The following is a 17,500-nucleotide window of genomic DNA, read 5'->3' as shown; positions in this document are numbered from 1 at the left end:
GAGCGGAATTAATATGGGGATAAATTTATAGAAAGGAGAAAAATCTGGTCATCACTCATACTGGTTTAATGTACACCCCAGACGACGATATACATGGATGGTCCGGGTGATAGAACCAGAAACCAAATTGTATCTATTATGATTAATTCAAAATAACGAAACGCAATTAAGAACTCCCGACCATATTCGGGCGCAGACGCAAATTCTGACCACATTCCAGTGATTGTAAAATTTAGATTGTCCCTTAAAAAAATAATGAAAGGTAGGTTTGCCCCCAATTTTGAACTCGGCACATTACAAACTAATCAAGAAGTGTGAGAAAACTTTAAACAAGATTTTTAAAAAAATCTTCCAGACACTTCTAACAAAGACATTGGCCATCATTTTGGTGCCTTAATTGAGAATATCCAAGCAGCAGCTTCTAAGACAATTCCGACAACAGAGAAAAAGAAGACCTCCTCAAGCTTGTTCCAAGCTGAAAGACCTGATACAAAAACATCAAGTTTCAAAACAGAACACCATGCAATAAGAACTAGTAAACAACCTTTACAAAAACAATGTAAGAAAGTAAGGGAAAAGTGGTTGTAGGAGAAATGAGACGAAGTTAAGAAACTGTTGTAATCCCAAAGAGATGTTCTAAAGATAAGAGATTACTGGCCAACAATCCCTTTCCTCCTAAAGTTGCATCATTCTCCACAAGACCGAGGTTGCCAGTGCTCGTTGGGAAGAATATGTTCAAGAACCTATTAACGATGAATAAGATCGTCCTGAAACTGTCATGTCTGGTTCACCAATTCCGAAATCAGAAGTGTACAGCAAATTAAATTTGGAAAAGCTACTGGTCTTAACGGTGTATACATCGAAATGCTCAGGGCCTTAGGAGAGAGAGGCATTGATCTCATGTGGAACTTCCTAAATGATGTCTATGAAACTGGCAAGTTACCTAAAGAAATGATGAAATCAGTATTCTTTGCTCACAATATCACACAGTCAATCTGATGTTGAATGTTTTTAAAACTTTACCGAAAATCATTTTACAGAGAATCAGAAGACTCTTACTCTTACCCCAAATACTAGAGACCCAGTTTGGGTTTATGAAGAATAAAGGTGTCTTCATGAGAATACTTTCCGAGACAGCCCTCCAACACCAGTAAAACATTTACCTCGCGAGGTGTCGAACTAGGTTGTGTGACCTATTCAATCTGTACTCTGAAGTTATTCTGCGGGAAATTAAAGATCGTCAGGAGGGAATCGTTACCATTGGTTCTAAGATCATCAATCTTTGTTATGCAATTTGATACGGTTTTCATGGCCACATCTGTAAATGACCTCTGGAAGCTTTTTAATGCTGTTATGGAAGCTAGGAAACGTGTTGGCCTCTATATCAATAACGAAAGACCAAAATGCATGGTAGTTTCAAAGTCGGAGGCCCGACCAACTTGTCCACTGAAACAAGGAGAAGTAGAAGTCCAACGGGTCTCCTCCTTCAATCATTTACGAGCTCTTGGCACCTCAGATGCTCGTTGCAAGAAGGAAACCAAACGCAGATTCAGACCAGCAGAAGATGCATTCTCCAAACTCCGGAATATCTTAACAGACCACAAGCCCTCAATGCAAATGGAAATCAGACTATTAAAACCTTTGTATGGTCGACTCTCCTATATGGTTGCAAGTCTGGGACACTGACGGCTGAAACCCAAGGCAATATAGAGGCTGCAGAAATGTGGTTCTACTGCAGGATGTTCCGTGCTTCTAGAACTCAAATGCAAGCAAACTTGAGGTACACCGAGAAAAATATTCCTTGACAATTTTAATATACAAACACTTTGATGCCTCTGGGACAGAGCCTGACAACATGAATGTTGGCGGCAAGTAGTTCGTCAAACACCGCATACATATGTATATATATATTACACACACACACACACACACACACACACACACACATATATATATATATATATATATATATGTGTGTGTGTGTGTGCGTGTATGTGTGTGTATGTGTGTGTGGGTGGGTGTGTGTGTGTGTGTGGGTGTGTGGAAACAACCAAAATATGAATTTAAAATAAACGTTTCGAACACGTTCAGAGATCCTCATCAGACGAAGAAAATAACCGAAATGAAGAGGAATTCTTGGCGAGTTCGAGAGTTTACGGCTAAACAAACACACAAACAATATATATGCGTGTGCGTGTGTATATCGTTATTACTATTATTTTTTACAGCCATTCATTCCACTGCAGGACATAGGCCTCTCTAATTCACTACTAAGAGGTTATATGGCATTGCCACCCTCGCCTGATTGGATGCCCTTCCTAATCAACCGCTGTTAGGCGCGCTAACACGTGTGCCACGGCGCCGACTTCCCCTACGACACCTGCGTTTGACTTTTCAAGGCGGTATGTCGTTTTCTCGGGCTCGAGCCAGCAGTCAGAGCGCAGGCATTTTTACGACTGCCGCGACGGGGAGTTGAACTCGGGACCATGAGGGTCGGAGTACAGTGCTCTAACCACTAGACCATCGCGACAGTCATCTATATATATATATATATATGTATATATATGTATATATACATACATATATATATGTATGTATATATTTCTATATGTATATATATGTATATATTATATGTATATATATGTATGTATATATATATGTATATATATATATGTATATATATATGTGCATATATATATATATAAATATATATATATATATATATATATATATATATATATATATATATACACGTGCGCGCTTGTTTGAATGTGTTTGTATGCTTATCAATATACGTAACCATGAAAGAATATCTAACTATAGATCTACGAATAAGCACCTATCCCCAACCACACCCTCTCCCACTACCAGTGTGTGTGCCTCCCCCCCATTCCCTTCCCCGCCCCTCTCCCTCCTCCTCCTCCTTTGAGCAAGAGAGCGTAACCCTCCTTAGTGGAAACGACCATAGATCTCCCGCAACTTTCCGCTCCTGTTGCTATGGCAACGCCCCATAAACAACTCTTCCAGCTGAGAATTCTAGAGGAAGGTGGCCGAAGGAGGGGGGGGGGGCTGAGGAAGAAGGGTGGTAGGTATGTATGTAAATATACATATGTATATATATAAACACACACATACAGACACACACAGACACATATATGTATAAATGAATAAATAAATATGTATATATACTTATATACATTTATACATGTATATATAAATGCATAATTATATACACATTTATCTATCTATCTATCTATCTATCTATTTATCTATCTATCTATCTATCTATTTATCTATCTATCTATCTATCTATCTATTTATCTATCTATCTATCTATCTATATACATATACACGCACATATATATATAAATATATATATATATATATATATATATATACACATACATATATTCATATAGATATTTTATATATATATATATATATATGTATATATGTGTGTATATATATATATATATATATATATATATATATACTCACACACACACACACATATTATATATGTGTGTGTGTGCATATAATAGACACACACACACACACACTCACACACATATATGTGTGTGTGTGTGTGTATTGTAAGGTTTTGTGAAAGAGGAACTCAAATGAGGCCATCCGCGCGGCAGGAGACTATAGGCTTCGGGGCCGAGGGAAATGAAAAGGGGGTGAGGGGACCGAGCTGATGGCTCAGAACGCACACGAGCTCACAAGCCAACTATCCCCGGAGATGCAGCCTCCCAGGAGCGTGACCAATACGAAGATACAGGATAAATAAAACTCAAAATCTAAAATGAACAAAAGAACTGTGCAGAAGGCCCCCAAAGTAAAATAAGTTAATACGTAAAAAAGACAAGTGCCAAAAGGGCTCAAGAGAAACTGAAAGTATGCCAGAAGGACTTAAAAACAATAAAAAGAATTAACATCTAACATAAAACAAGTAAAAGGTAATATGAGGGAAAAAGAAGAGCTGAAGTAAAAGCTCGAGTAAAAGACGGGTACAATTCAGAGTAAGAAAAAGTGAAAGTAAAAAGGAGCACACATGGTTCACAGTAAATATGAAATGGTAAAATAGCGCGTCCATCATAAATACCCCTGGGCAAGTAAAAGGGGCAGTACAGCCTTGTTTCGGCATCGACGGTGTAGAATAAAGACGGGTAACCCATAGGGTAGTCACAACACAGTCAAAGTATCCACTTTGTTTAACATGAACATAGAGGTTACATCAACTCCCGCGGACGGCAGCGTAGCACATAAATAGTGTAAAGCAATACATAAGAATTATTATAATGAAAGAAAATATACAAAAGATAAAACCAGTAATAAAAACAATAAAACGTTATAGGAAATCATTAAAAAAATATATAATTAAGGAGAAAAAAATACGTAAAACAATCTGCTGCAATTCTTTAATATAAATCTTAAAAGAAGTTACTTTCGCTCGCTATAAAAGAGAAATTAAAAGGATGAATAATTAAAAAGAAACCATGAAAAAACAAAACGGAGCTTAAAATAGAAGAGATACAAAAACGTAAAAAAAACGGTGCAGTCGCAGCAGATCTGGATGTCTGTTTCCGCACATCATGAGAATCTTGGATATGCTTGGATAACGAAGGATCTCAATAAAGGTTTAATTTAAAATGTACAAAAAAAAAAAAAAAAAAAATGAGGCTGGCAGAGGGAAGTGGTGTGGCTGTGCTCGACTCGCGCTGATGCTGGCTAGGATAGGGATGGGATGGGGGCAGGAGAGGAGAGGATCAAAGGTAGGAGGTAGGACAAACGGGAGAAAGGAATGGAAAAGGATCAGCGTAGGAGCAGAAGGAAGTGAAAAAGCGGAGGAGCAAGAAGAGGGCGCGAATAAGAGGGGCACGATGGGAAACGCGGCAGGATACAGGGCAGGATAGGGATAGGATGCAGGCAGGATAGTATAGGGATAGAGATAAAAGGTTGAACAACCAAGGAAAACGAGTAGAGGAGAGGGCGCCAATACGGGGACGAGAGTGTGGAAGGATCGAGACAAGAAGGGGGGGTAGGTGATGGGTATGGGGGGGAGGTATATACATATATAAACACATACACTATAAGTATGTATAAATAGCTTCCACGTGGCGTACAAAAGCACGTATACGCGTGGCTTCACCGCAGGCGCCCCAACGTGCCCCACGCCCCCACACCAGTACTTAAGGCTCAGGATGACCCAGGTCAGTCTCAGTCCTTTCAGAGACTCGTTATCACAGAGTCCTGCCGCCCGCTCGGGTCAGGCTGGCTCCGCTGCGCCCGCCCTCCGGGCAGACCAAGCACTAAGACTTACCAAGACTTGTATCCGTGTGAATATCTGTGTTGCTTACGCTTCTCAATAAAAGAGGTTAAGCCAACCGTCCGTTTCACTACTCCTGCTAAACCATATGTTTAAGGTGTCATTTAAATACCCTTCACATACACACTGAGTGCGTGTGTGTGTGTGTGTGTGTGTACATATATATAAATGCACACATATACACATACACACACACAAACTCACACACACACATACACACACACACACACACACACACACACACACACACACACACACATATATATATATATATATATATATATATATATATATATATATATATATAGGAAGGTACGACCGACCAAGGCACACTTCTCCTTAAGTAATTTTCGGCTTGGATTTATCGTCATGGGATATGGGGGCATACCCCTGCCAACGACGGCTAGTCTGTCAGCAGGCTCGTTCCCTCTGATGCCGATATGGCTTGGGACCCAGTTGATGATAATTCTTCTACCCTGAGCAAGAATTCTCTGTGCCATTGTGAGAATCGTGGTCAGTAGGTAGATTTTGTCTGTGGGTGAGCTGTGCTGAAGACAATCCATGGCTGCCCTGGAGTCTGTGTGTATGACCATGTGTCCTTCTCTTAGGGACGTGTGGCCTAGGCTCCAATGATTGCAACTGCCTCTGCCTGTAGCGAGGAGTCGTTGTCTGTTACCCTCATGGATTGCATGGCGTCCCTTGCTGCAAAGCAGGCGCCTGCAGTGTGGCTCAAGGGATCGACTGATCCATCCGTGTAGTATGTTCTACTACCCGGAGGAGTGATGGCTGCAATGACCCTCTGGGCTTCTGCCTTTAGGCTAGGCATGGGGTATAGGCTCTTTTTCATTGACAGGCTCATTATGTTGAACTCTATCAGGCTCAGTGCCCACGGCGGGACTTCGGCAAAGTCGGGGTGGGGGGAGTCCATGCCCTTAGCAAGAAGCTGTTCTTTGAGCTGATGGCGTATCAACACCCTGGATGTGTGAGACTGCCAGTTGTTTGCTCGTTGTCTTGTTCGAGGCGTCTGACTAATTTTTGTCCTAGGCTTGTGTTCCTGGGAGCCTGGATGACATTTGACAGAAATTGTGTTGCCATTAGATCGATTTGTGAGTCCTCAACCTCCATCAGGAGGTTGAGGACCTTCGTCCACCTCGGGGCACCCAGAATGATCCTGGCATTTGTCTGTGTGCTTTTTCTTGGCGGCAATTAGAGCGACTGAGGCATAGTCCACAATGGGCCGGACAGCATGTACAGAGAATGATCTTAGTACTTTGTGTCTGGCTCCTATGCGTCTCCCAGTCATTGCTCTCATGACAGACAGTCTTGCTTTGGTTCGGTCAACCAGGTACTGGACCTCCTTCTGGAAGGAGAGGGTCCGGTCTATCCTTACCCCAAGGTATAGGTAGTCCTGGACACATTCTAATTCCACTCCCTGGATTTTCAGTCTTGTGCCTCGAACTTTCTTTGGATTTGGCTGCAGAGATCTCTAGTCCTGTCCTACAACACTCCTCGGACACGAGGTCCAGACAACGCTGGGCTTTATTCTGGCTGTGTGGTCCAATGGAGGTGATAGCGAGATCCACTGCATACGAGATGATCTAGCACCCCACTAGGAGGTTTATGTTGAGGATGCAGGACATTAAAGTGTTAAATAGGGCTGGACTGAGAACCCCAGCCTGTGGCGTTCTATTTTCGAGCGGCATGTGCTGCGATAGGTGACCCTGGAATTTGACATTGGCAGTCCTGTTCCTGAAGTAGTCACCTATCTAAGCCAAGAGCTTTCCTCTGATTCCCTTCTAAATCAGGCTTTTCTGAATGGCAAGCAGACTTGCCAGTTCAAAAGCTTTCTCGAGGTCAAGGAATACCACCACAGCTGGGCCCTTGCTGATTGTGCTTAAGAGCGTGGCTATGCTGTGTGCCGTGCCCATGCCCCTTGTCAACCCGTGGAGGTGTTCGTGGGGGGTCCCGTTTTCTGCTAGTCCTAGGTGGGAGATAATGGGGTACAAGATCCCATCAGAGCCCGGGGCTGTGTTGGAACTGGATTTATAGGCTTTCCTTAGTTCCCTCAGAGAAAAGATAACGTCTGAGTTATCGGGTTCGGCTGCCCTTTCTCTGATCTGAGCATGTCTGTCTGGCTGTAGACGCTCTTGTCTTGCCCTCAGCTCGGCTGGCAGACTGTTGCTACTCGTGTGCCAGTCTTTTAGCCTCTGCTTGGGGGTTGTGATGCGTGCACCTCGGGGCTGAGCGGCTGGTAGCTCACTTGACCCGTTACCACAGCTCTGAGAGGGTTATTGGAAGTCAAAGGACTCACACCATTCCAGACACTTTTCCTGCCTGACTCTGTTGGCAGTTTCTTTGGCATCTGTGACAGCCTCCCTTAGGAGGAATAAGTTGTCAGGGGTTCTTTGCCTTCGGAATAGTTTTCGGCACATGTTTACCCTGTGGTTGACTTCCCTGATCTCGTCGTTGAAGTACCAGGCGTCTTTGTGACTTCTCGACCCAGGCCGAGTTTTGGGCATGGTCAGTGAGGCTGCTTCATTAATTGCATTTAGCAGGCTAGCTTTGAGCACTTCCACATTTTCGGTTTGTGGGGGATCATTGCATCTCAGACAGAGGGACAAGGCATTTTGAAATGCCTGCCAGTTGACCTTGTCTGTTTTCCATCTTGGATTCGGTCTAGGAATTTTGGTTGGGCCAGCATCCATGAGGGTAGTTATAGTGCCGTAATGGTCACTTGTGACGGTCTCATCGACACGCCAGCCAATCCTCCACACCAGAGTCACAGTGGCCAGAGTGAGGTCTAGGACCCCTCCTCTGACATGCGTTGGCTCTTGGGTGTTGAGGAGAGTGATCTCAGGGAATGTCTCTAGCACGTCGGCTATGTGATAGCCGGCCGCATCCGGTGCCCGGCAGGGAGCCAGGATAGGGTGGTGTGCATTGAAGTCTCCCCCTATGATCACTCGGTCGTGTGCAGCAGAAGCACAGACCTGGCTGATGTCTAAGCTTCTACAGCCTGGCCGGCTGTACACGTTGTACAGTTTGAGGGGCCCCCCGGCCAGGTGAACCTCGACGGCAAGGGATTCAACATCGTCTCCACAGTGCGATGCATCGGCTATTGCGGAGCAGGGGATTGCTGCTCTCACAAGGGTGATCAAGCCTCTCTTGCCAGGTGTTCGTGGAAGTGTGAAGACATGATACCCTGAGAAGCGAACAGTGTCCACTGTTAATGTCTCCTGGAGCATGACAATGTCAATGTTCCTTGATTGCACTACTGCTTGGAGAAAGGCGTTCTTTGCAGAGAAGCTATTGATGTTCCACTGTAGGATGCTTAGATGGTGTGTCATGATGTTACTCAGTGATAGTTACATTAGAGACATCGTCGGAGTCTGACAACTCCATTGCGAGGTCCTCGCTGGTTGAGGGCTCCTCGTCTGTTGTCAGGCTATCCTTGGGTCCATTGGGGGGTGGAGAGTCTTGGGTAGCTCTGACTTTGGTTGGTTTGGCTTTTCTCTCAGGCTTTTTCATGGCTGGCCTTGCCTGGGCAAGGTCAGCGTGCTCTGGCTCTGGCTGCACAGATTCAGCCTGTTTTGGCTCTGCCTGTGAAGGCATGGCCTGGTTTGGAGTGAGGAGGGGAGCCTCGTCCTGGGGTGAGGGTGGGGCTGGCTTTGCTCTATCCAGCTTTCTTCCTTTCAGGGCTGCGACAGTCTGGGTCATTGCCGTCATGGCGACCGAAACTGCCTTCTCGGTCTCCTCACTCGACCTCCCCAGGGCTGTTGCTACTGCTGAGACAACGGCAGTCAACAGGAGAGTCATATCGTCCTTGTCAAAGAGATGATCATCTGTTGGGGTTTTTGTGGTGCTCTTAGAACCTTTTTCTTTAGGTTCCTTTTCTGCGTGTTTGGCATTGTCGGAAACTCCTTTTTGTTGGAGACATCCGGTGTCGGCTGGGGGGCGGCTTCCTTCCTCTTAGGAGGTCGGGAGGCCTTTTCACTTTTGTTCCTTCCCCAGACGTGGGTGCCTGGGGGGGCAGGAACAAAGTCTGGTCGCTTTTGAGCAACCTCTTGTCGCCTGAGGGCCGCCTCTTTCCTGACAGAGCAAGTCAGGCTCCAGGCATGATGCTTCTTGGCACAGTTGGGACATTTGGCTGATGTGTCTCTCTTTTCTTCTTTGTATGCCTTAAGGCATACCTCTGTGTTGTGTGCCTTGCTACAAACACCAAATTTAGGCTTGGCTGTACAGTTAGCCTGGTGGTGGCCGTATTTCTGGCACTTGAAACACCGAAGTGGTTCAAGCACATACGTTCGAAGGTTGTAGGTACCCCAGTTACCCAGATCAGGGGTAGTGGTTGGGGCACCTTTCATGGTCACCAGGACTTGCCTGGTTGGGGTCTTCCCCTTCGACATTCGGGAAGCCTGCACGACCTGTGGGTGTGAAGCGATCAGCTCCACATCGTACGAGACTGATTTAGTGGGGAAAGACTCACTTTCCTCCCATCGGCTAGCTCCTTCGTTTCCCGGAGGAAATTCAGGGTAGCTTGATCTTTGGGCATTATGATCATGCCCTGATCTCGGGCGACCCGGATCGACAGCCGGATTTTCCGCTGCAGCTCCAATGCCCTGACCAATTGGTAGGCATTGTCGAATCCTTCGGGTTTAGCTGGCACTTTGAACTGGGCGAAGCGTTTAGGGGGTCCCGACTCTTCATCAAAGTCGGTCTCCGGCCTCGGACGCTTCGGCCCGCCCTTTCGGGCCGAAGCGGACCTGGGCATGACCCAACCTGGGAAAGTATGCTGAGCTTCAGGTTGCGGAGTCATGCTACTACACACACACACACACACACACACACACACACACACACACACATATGTATATATTATATACATATTTGTATATACACACACACACATATATATATATATATATATATATATATATGTACACATTTATATACACATATACACACACATATATATATGGTAGTAAAACCCACAATGTAAAACTAGATTTATTGAAAAATGAGACTACAGTTTCGGAATCCACCTGGATACACACACACACACACACACACACACACACACACACACACACACACACACACACACACATATATATATATATATATATATATATATATATATGTCGTAGACACACAAAGGCATTATCACGTGAACAACGCGAGGGCAAAGCGGATGCTACATGAACGAGTGAAACAAACAAGCCGGGACGAGACATCAAAAATATAATAACATTGCGAGGATTCGAGCGGACTCCAGACAAAAAATGTGGTCAACAGGACAAGACGCAGATACAAAAAATAGAGGCGCACCATGACGTCAAAGTGTTGAAAACATCTCGTGACAAAGTGACGCCACGTGACGGACTAACAGAAGCAAAAAAGAAGTCACGAGTGCGGAAACAATAACTAGATTGAAGCGATCGCTATATATATTATAACACACCAGTCTGGGAACAAGAAAATAAAATTTTCTGGCAGGTAGAAAAGTTTAAAGTGATAATAACAGTGTTGAAAATTTGCTGGGACACAGGAAAGTCCTGGCGCAAGTATCTTTCAAATTAGTGAAAATAAATATTCATGATAACTGTTCAGGATGTGGCCGGATGGGCTCCCACATCGGGAATAAAAGATGGTTAGTGATAGCCAAACGGCGGATTAGATTTCGGAGTAGCATCCAGTAGCCATGTCACTTTTGTGGCACATCTTGGTAAGCCCGCTTGAAGTGCCTTATCTTGAGGGAACATAGTGGACGGGAATGTGCTGTGGATAATGTGGATTAAGTAGTATTAGGGATTATTTCCTGATTTATGTGTGGCTATATAATGGACCAAGAATTGTATTTGATTAAGTTAATTTTGGAAGTAAGAATTATATAATGGAATAATTATAGATTTGATTGTCAAGTTTGAAGAATGATATCATTGAATACATATAGATTTGAATTTTAGGTGTAAGGATATATTAAGTTAGTTTAGAAAGTAAGGAATTAATTAATTACTTTTAAGAGATCTCCGCTCTACGGAAGTGATTTAACAGTGATGAAGATTATTCATTTCCAGGGGAGCGTAAGAATAATTGTGTGTTTGCATAATGTATGTATCAGTTAAATATTTTCTAGGATAATTTTTTGCTTGATTTAGTTACTGCTTAACGAGATCAATTTAGTATTATGATTGCCTGATTTAGTATAAGATATTTTCTGTCCATTTTTGAAGTGTACTCATTTAATTATTAGTGGAGATAATCTTAAATTTAAGTTAGTAATTGTATAAGGACATTAACTTAATGTTTTAAATTGCTTGGTATAAGTAGTTCATCTTGCTTAAATATAATTTTCACTATTTTCTGTAATTCAATTTGTTTACTAATATTTTTATGATTGTATGTGGATAAAGGAATTCTTTTACTTATTGCTTATAACCATTTTCGGCATTGACATTGTTTGCTCTAATTTCATCATTAATAACAGCTTGCTTAGATTGACATTAGGTAGTTGCTTGCATGTTAACATTTAGAGTAAAGCGGCAAGCTATTTGTTAAAACTAAACGATGGGTATTTAAGGTGGTCTAATTATTGTATTGGATTATAATGAACTCAGATCTTGTATTATTGGCATATCAATTTATGTGATTGCCTTTACATTTTGGCTATATAATATTTTTCAATGAATAAATGTGTAAATTTTCTAAAAAAAGTTGTGAACTTTTCCTCACATTTATCTTAACTATTTGATACAAGTTTGAAGAGTAAATCTGAGAGAGGACTATGACTAGTATGAACCGCAAATATTATATCAGGATATAATATATAATAGTTGATGAAAAAGAGGCAACAACATATATATATATATATATTAAACAATCCTCCCTGACCTGACCTCGAACCTAGGTCACTCCGGGTATGAGACCGGAGGGCCAGTACTAAACCTTTTAGTGGGTTGTGTGGCATGGTTGGCTTAGTACTGGCCCTCCGGTCTCATACCCGGAGTGACCTAGGTTCGAGGCCAGGTCAGGGAGGATTGTTATATATCTATATCAATGCGGTATTGCATTATTCCAACTCTCATATATATATATATATATATATATATATATATATAACGAAGAGGTAGACTAATACGGCCGTGAACAGTTTCATGTTTATTAGCAAACGAGATCAATCATATCTCTATCATCAGTACTGTAATAATGAACCAAAAATAGCGTACATTAGACAACAAAATTAAATGGATTAAAAAGGTTCTCTAAATTCAAACAACAATAATTACACCAAGAAAGTGAGCAAAAAATATATAATATAATACAGATATGTTAAACAAACGAGTATATATACAGTGGAGAAAAAAACAAACAAAAACGAAAAATACTGGAACAAAGATATAAAAACTAACCAACATGGGTGGTAGTTAGGGGAATGGAAAACGCTAATTCGTGAACAGGATGGTAGGTAGTGTTGATGTTAAGCTCTGGTTTCATCTTTCGGATTAGCAAAGATTCCGAGATCATGAGGTCTAGGCGGGAGGAATGAGAGGAAAGAATTTTAAAATCTGTGTTAGAGAAAGGATGTGAGTGTTGGTGAGAGTGCTCTATTATGGCCGAGAAAGATGGTCTGCTCAGCGGTAGCCCAATACGAAATGACTTGCCTTTGTGTTCCCTTATGCAGTGACATAACCATCGTGAGGTGGACCCCACGTACCTGACTTGGCAGTCAGGACAGTTAAATAAATATACTAAATTAGAACACAAATCAAAGTGGCGTCTCGTAGGTTGGTTTAAGAAATTTGCAATAGTGTTAGAGTTACTGAAGACAAAAGTGATTTTTTTTTGTGGGTAATTGTTTTGTAGGAGCGTTTTTAATTGTTTTCTGACTTCAAAGCTCAATTTCCCCATAAATGGCAGTTTTACATATCTATGATCCCTTTTGACAGATGATACAATAGGTTGATGAGATAATTTTTACAAAGAAAAGTCTTTGTTATTTTATCAAATAGATACAATGGGTACCCATTATTAACAAAGAAGTTTTTTAGAAGGTTAACTTCATCATGAAAAGGGGACCAATTGCTACATAGATTATAGGCTCTAGTGATGAGTGTTTTTATGCCATTGATTTTATAAATATATGGGAAATTGCTGAGAAAGTGAAGGCCGAGGCTAGTAAAGGTTGGTTTACGGTAAATGCTGGTATGGAAACGGCCATTATCATTGGTAACATAGGTGTCTGTATTTCACAGGTAAATTTAATACTAGGGTGTTTAGAGTTAAGATAATTCAAGAATAAATGTACATGCGAGGGGTCTTTAAACAATACAAACGTGTCATCAATATACCGACGGTAGTAAATTGGTCTGAATACGAGTAGGCATTGATTGAGCCAGTTTAGTTCGTGGTGACAAAGAAAAGCATTGGCATATGCAGGGCCAAGTGGGGAGCCCATTGCTACCCCGTCTATTTGGGTGTATAGATAATTGTCATATAACAACTAATATATATATATATATATATATATATATATAGACATATATGTATGTGTGTGTGTGTGTGTGTGTGTGTGTGTGTGTGTGTGTGTGTGTGTGTGTGTGTGTGTGTGTGTGTGTGTGTGTGTGCATTTATATTTATGTTGACATATGTATAGAAGGTATGAATGAGAATGAATATCTTCACAATGCAAGATATGTATTTGACCGGTTTCTGTTATATCTTCGTCAGAAATACATGTATTTCTTTCTCATTCATACCCTTATATATATATATATATATATATATATATTATGTTTATATATATATATCAATATATATGTATACATACATATTTATACATATATACATATATGTATACATACATATATATGTGTGTGTGTGTATGTGTATGTGTGCGTGCGTGTGCGTGTATGTGTGTTTATACATACATACATACACACACACACACACACACACACACACACACACACACACACACACACACACACACACGCACAGACACACGCACAGACACACATACATACATATATATATATATATATATATATAAATATATATATATATGTTTGTGTATATAAAAATATATGTATATATATGTTTATATATATATATATATATTTATATATATATATACGTAGACAAGCGAGTCGGCTGTTGCTTCGCCGCCGGCAGAAGCGGAAGTGAACGTTTGCATTATGCTTTCAGATGTCTAGTTTTGCTCTCTAAGCAGGGAAAAAAGAAAATAATGGCGAGAGTTTACGCATGTAAATATGTTGGTCAGTTTTTCAAGGCTAATGGTGGGAAAATATGCTAGTTAGTTATTTTGCATTTACCATTTCTGGTCAGTGAAAAGGAACTTGTTTTTCAGTCTAAGTGATCCCAGATGCCCTTATTAAAGCAAACATTGCATTTCTTCAATATTATTTCTCATTAAACCTCAAGAACAACACCTCCAATAAAAGTAGACAAGTTATTAGCCGCAGAATGGAAGAGAGAGGGGGGGGGGGAGAATAATCATTTCTATTACTGAGTGCCAGTGTATGATGATGATGATGATGAGGATGATGATGAATACATTCGCTAGCCATGTTTATGAGTAGCTTCCCCAAGGGTCCATGAGCAACTGCGAACAAGAAGCGCGCGTGCGGCCGGCGGAAGAATGTCTGCGAGGAGGAGAGAAGTAAAGGCTGCTCAATTTTTTAGTAAAATTCCATTAATTCCGTGACAGAACCCTGCCTTCTTCATGATTACAGCTCGGGCAAAGCAAAGGTCCTTGCCAATTTCACCTGTTATTGTTCGTTTTACATATCTGCCATCATAACGTGTGTGAGGAGCATTCATGATCAGATAGAAGCTTTTACCCCACACATAATCACCTGTCAAAAATGGGTAACTATCGTACATTCCTGATAAGACCTGATCTTTCTTGTTCGGTTTCCAGTGCAGAAAAGCTGTAGAGAAATAATGCCCGGCCTGGAAGCATCTAGAAACTACAGACCAGAGAGTAACATCCAGCTTCATATGGCTTTCTTCATGGGAAACGGTGTCTAACCTCAATCCGCAAAGGAGCCAAAAACCGAGGTGAATAAGTACAGACCAGTAACACAGCTATCTGTGATTAGGAAGGACATGGAAAGAGTTCTGGCAGATCACCTCGAAGAACTGTCGGACGACGATTCGGATTTTGTAAAGGTCTTTCGTCCTCTGGCCTTTTGCGAATCTTATCCCACGAGTGGAACAAAGCTCTGTACAAATTCTCGATCAGAGCCATAGCACTGGACATCGCCGGGGCATTCGAGTCTGTTTGCCACAGAGGTCAGCTGGCCAAGCTGAAATCTTTGGCATCGAAGGCGCTCCCCTTAAAATTCTAAAGAGCTGCCTAACAGACCGAAGAAGTGCTTATACGTGTAGATGTGTAAATGAGTCTGTTTCTGTCTATGCTCTTATATGTTTATGTATGTTTGTTTGGATAAGTGTATGTACATTTTCGTTTGTGCATGGATGCGTTTGGGTAATTGTAAATGACGCATATAAATGGATGACAGTGATAGCTACAAAATGTGTCTATGTAGACAGATACGCATATATATATATATATATATATATATATATATATATATATATAAAATTATAATAATCGCTAATGAGAAAAGTGAAAGCGCTGCGCATCCGCCCGAGCCTAACCTTAATCCTCGGCCCGCCAGCCGCCCTGACGTCTCTTGGGGATGTCTTCAGTTTCATTTCTTGGCTTTGCATGTGCATATGGGGCATTTGTCTTGGAGATTAGATTTCTAGAATTATTGGTATGGGACCGAAGATGGGAATCTGCGGCTGAACCTCTGACGAAAAATGTTTTTACTGATTTTATTTTATTCTCTTTGTCCATCAGTTTTACTGCCTGTCTGTCAGTCTTTTTCTTCTCTCTGGCAGTCTCTCTCACTGCCTTCCTTCCCCTCCCCACCGCTTTCTTCGTCTGACTTTTCCTAACCCACCAGTGAACATAATCTTTGTTTCTTCTTCATGCAAATCCAGTGTTGTGGAATGAAAGGCAAAAACTAGCAACTGGCAAACACACCGCCAAGAACAGCCTCCTGCGTGTTTATTTAGAAAGCAACTGATTTCGTTTCCCATTCATCGCTCGCAACTTTCTCCGCGTGATATATTTGCAACATATTCGTGTATTGGGCGACGTAAACCTTACATTTCCGACAGCATGTCTTCTGTCAGGATCTCTTTGTGTGTGCTGTGATGTCGGTGCACATATGTGTGTAAGTGCAAGTGTGCGCCGTCATATATTCCGAAGGACTTTCTGTGGGAGAGATCGGCACTGCGCTTGTGGCAGTGAGAGTTCCTTCCGAGTGCGGACGGCGATCTTAGTCAGTGTGGGTTGAAACGGTGTACGGAAGAGACACACGCTCTTGCGCTCCCGCCTCGGCGCACGTGTTCTGATTGGCTGCGATTATGTTCGAATTTAATATTCATTTGTCTGCTGCTATTTTGGCGTAACTTTGTTTTGGTTTGCGCAGGCATTGCAGCGATAACGCCTGGAATAGCGCCAAGGAAATTCGATAACTGCAAAAAATTGAATAGCATTTTTTTCCGGAAAGGTAAGACAAAACAGCCGCTGCATTCTTTAGGTGTTTCCTGGCCTTGTCATGCAAGGCAGCGAGAGGAAGGGAAAGCCAAATGGCGCTAGGCTTTCCTGGCTCACGAAAAGCAATGATAGGAACTAAATGGATTTAACTGCAAGGGAGGTACACGCTTAACCTCTCACTGCTTTCTCCTCCTCCTCTTCCTTCTCTTCCTCTCCTCGTCTCATAGTATTAGTATTATGAATGTGATATTATTGTTATTATAATACTAATAATTATTGTTATTATTATTACTACTCTACCATTATTATTACTATTATTATTATCATTATTAGTATTATTATATAATGCCATGTAAATTATAGTATTTGTATAAGAATCTTTGAGTGAATATAAACTAATATAATAATATATTGAAAAACTGATAATCAGGAAAGCAATGAAAATAAGAAGAGAAATCTACAAACAATAAAAAACAAAAGATGGAGATAATCAAATTAATGTCAAGATAAAAGCAAATCAATTAAATCAAAAGATAAAAAACATATATATATATATATATATATATATATATATATATAAA

At 41.4% G+C, this 17,500-nt stretch overlaps 1 protein-coding gene across 1 annotated transcript in view; it reads left to right on the top strand.

Moving 5' to 3' along the window:
• Positions 1 to 16,711: 16,711 nt before the first annotated feature.
• Positions 16,712 to 17,500, top strand: part of LOC125034186 — a 21,092-nt gene continuing 20,303 nt past the window's right edge. The window contains exon 1 of the mRNA XM_047625875.1: positions 16,712 to 16,932. The gene's annotated coding sequence lies outside the window, so the exon portion shown is untranslated. The remainder of the gene's footprint in view (positions 16,933 to 17,500) is intronic.

Source organism: Penaeus chinensis, chromosome 17 (assembly GCF_019202785.1).
Source record: "Penaeus chinensis breed Huanghai No. 1 chromosome 17, ASM1920278v2, whole genome shotgun sequence".
Taxonomy (NCBI): domain Eukaryota; kingdom Metazoa; phylum Arthropoda; class Malacostraca; order Decapoda; family Penaeidae; genus Penaeus; species Penaeus chinensis.
Note: the sequence above shows the minus strand (reverse complement) of the source record. Positions and strands in the feature narration are given on the sequence as shown.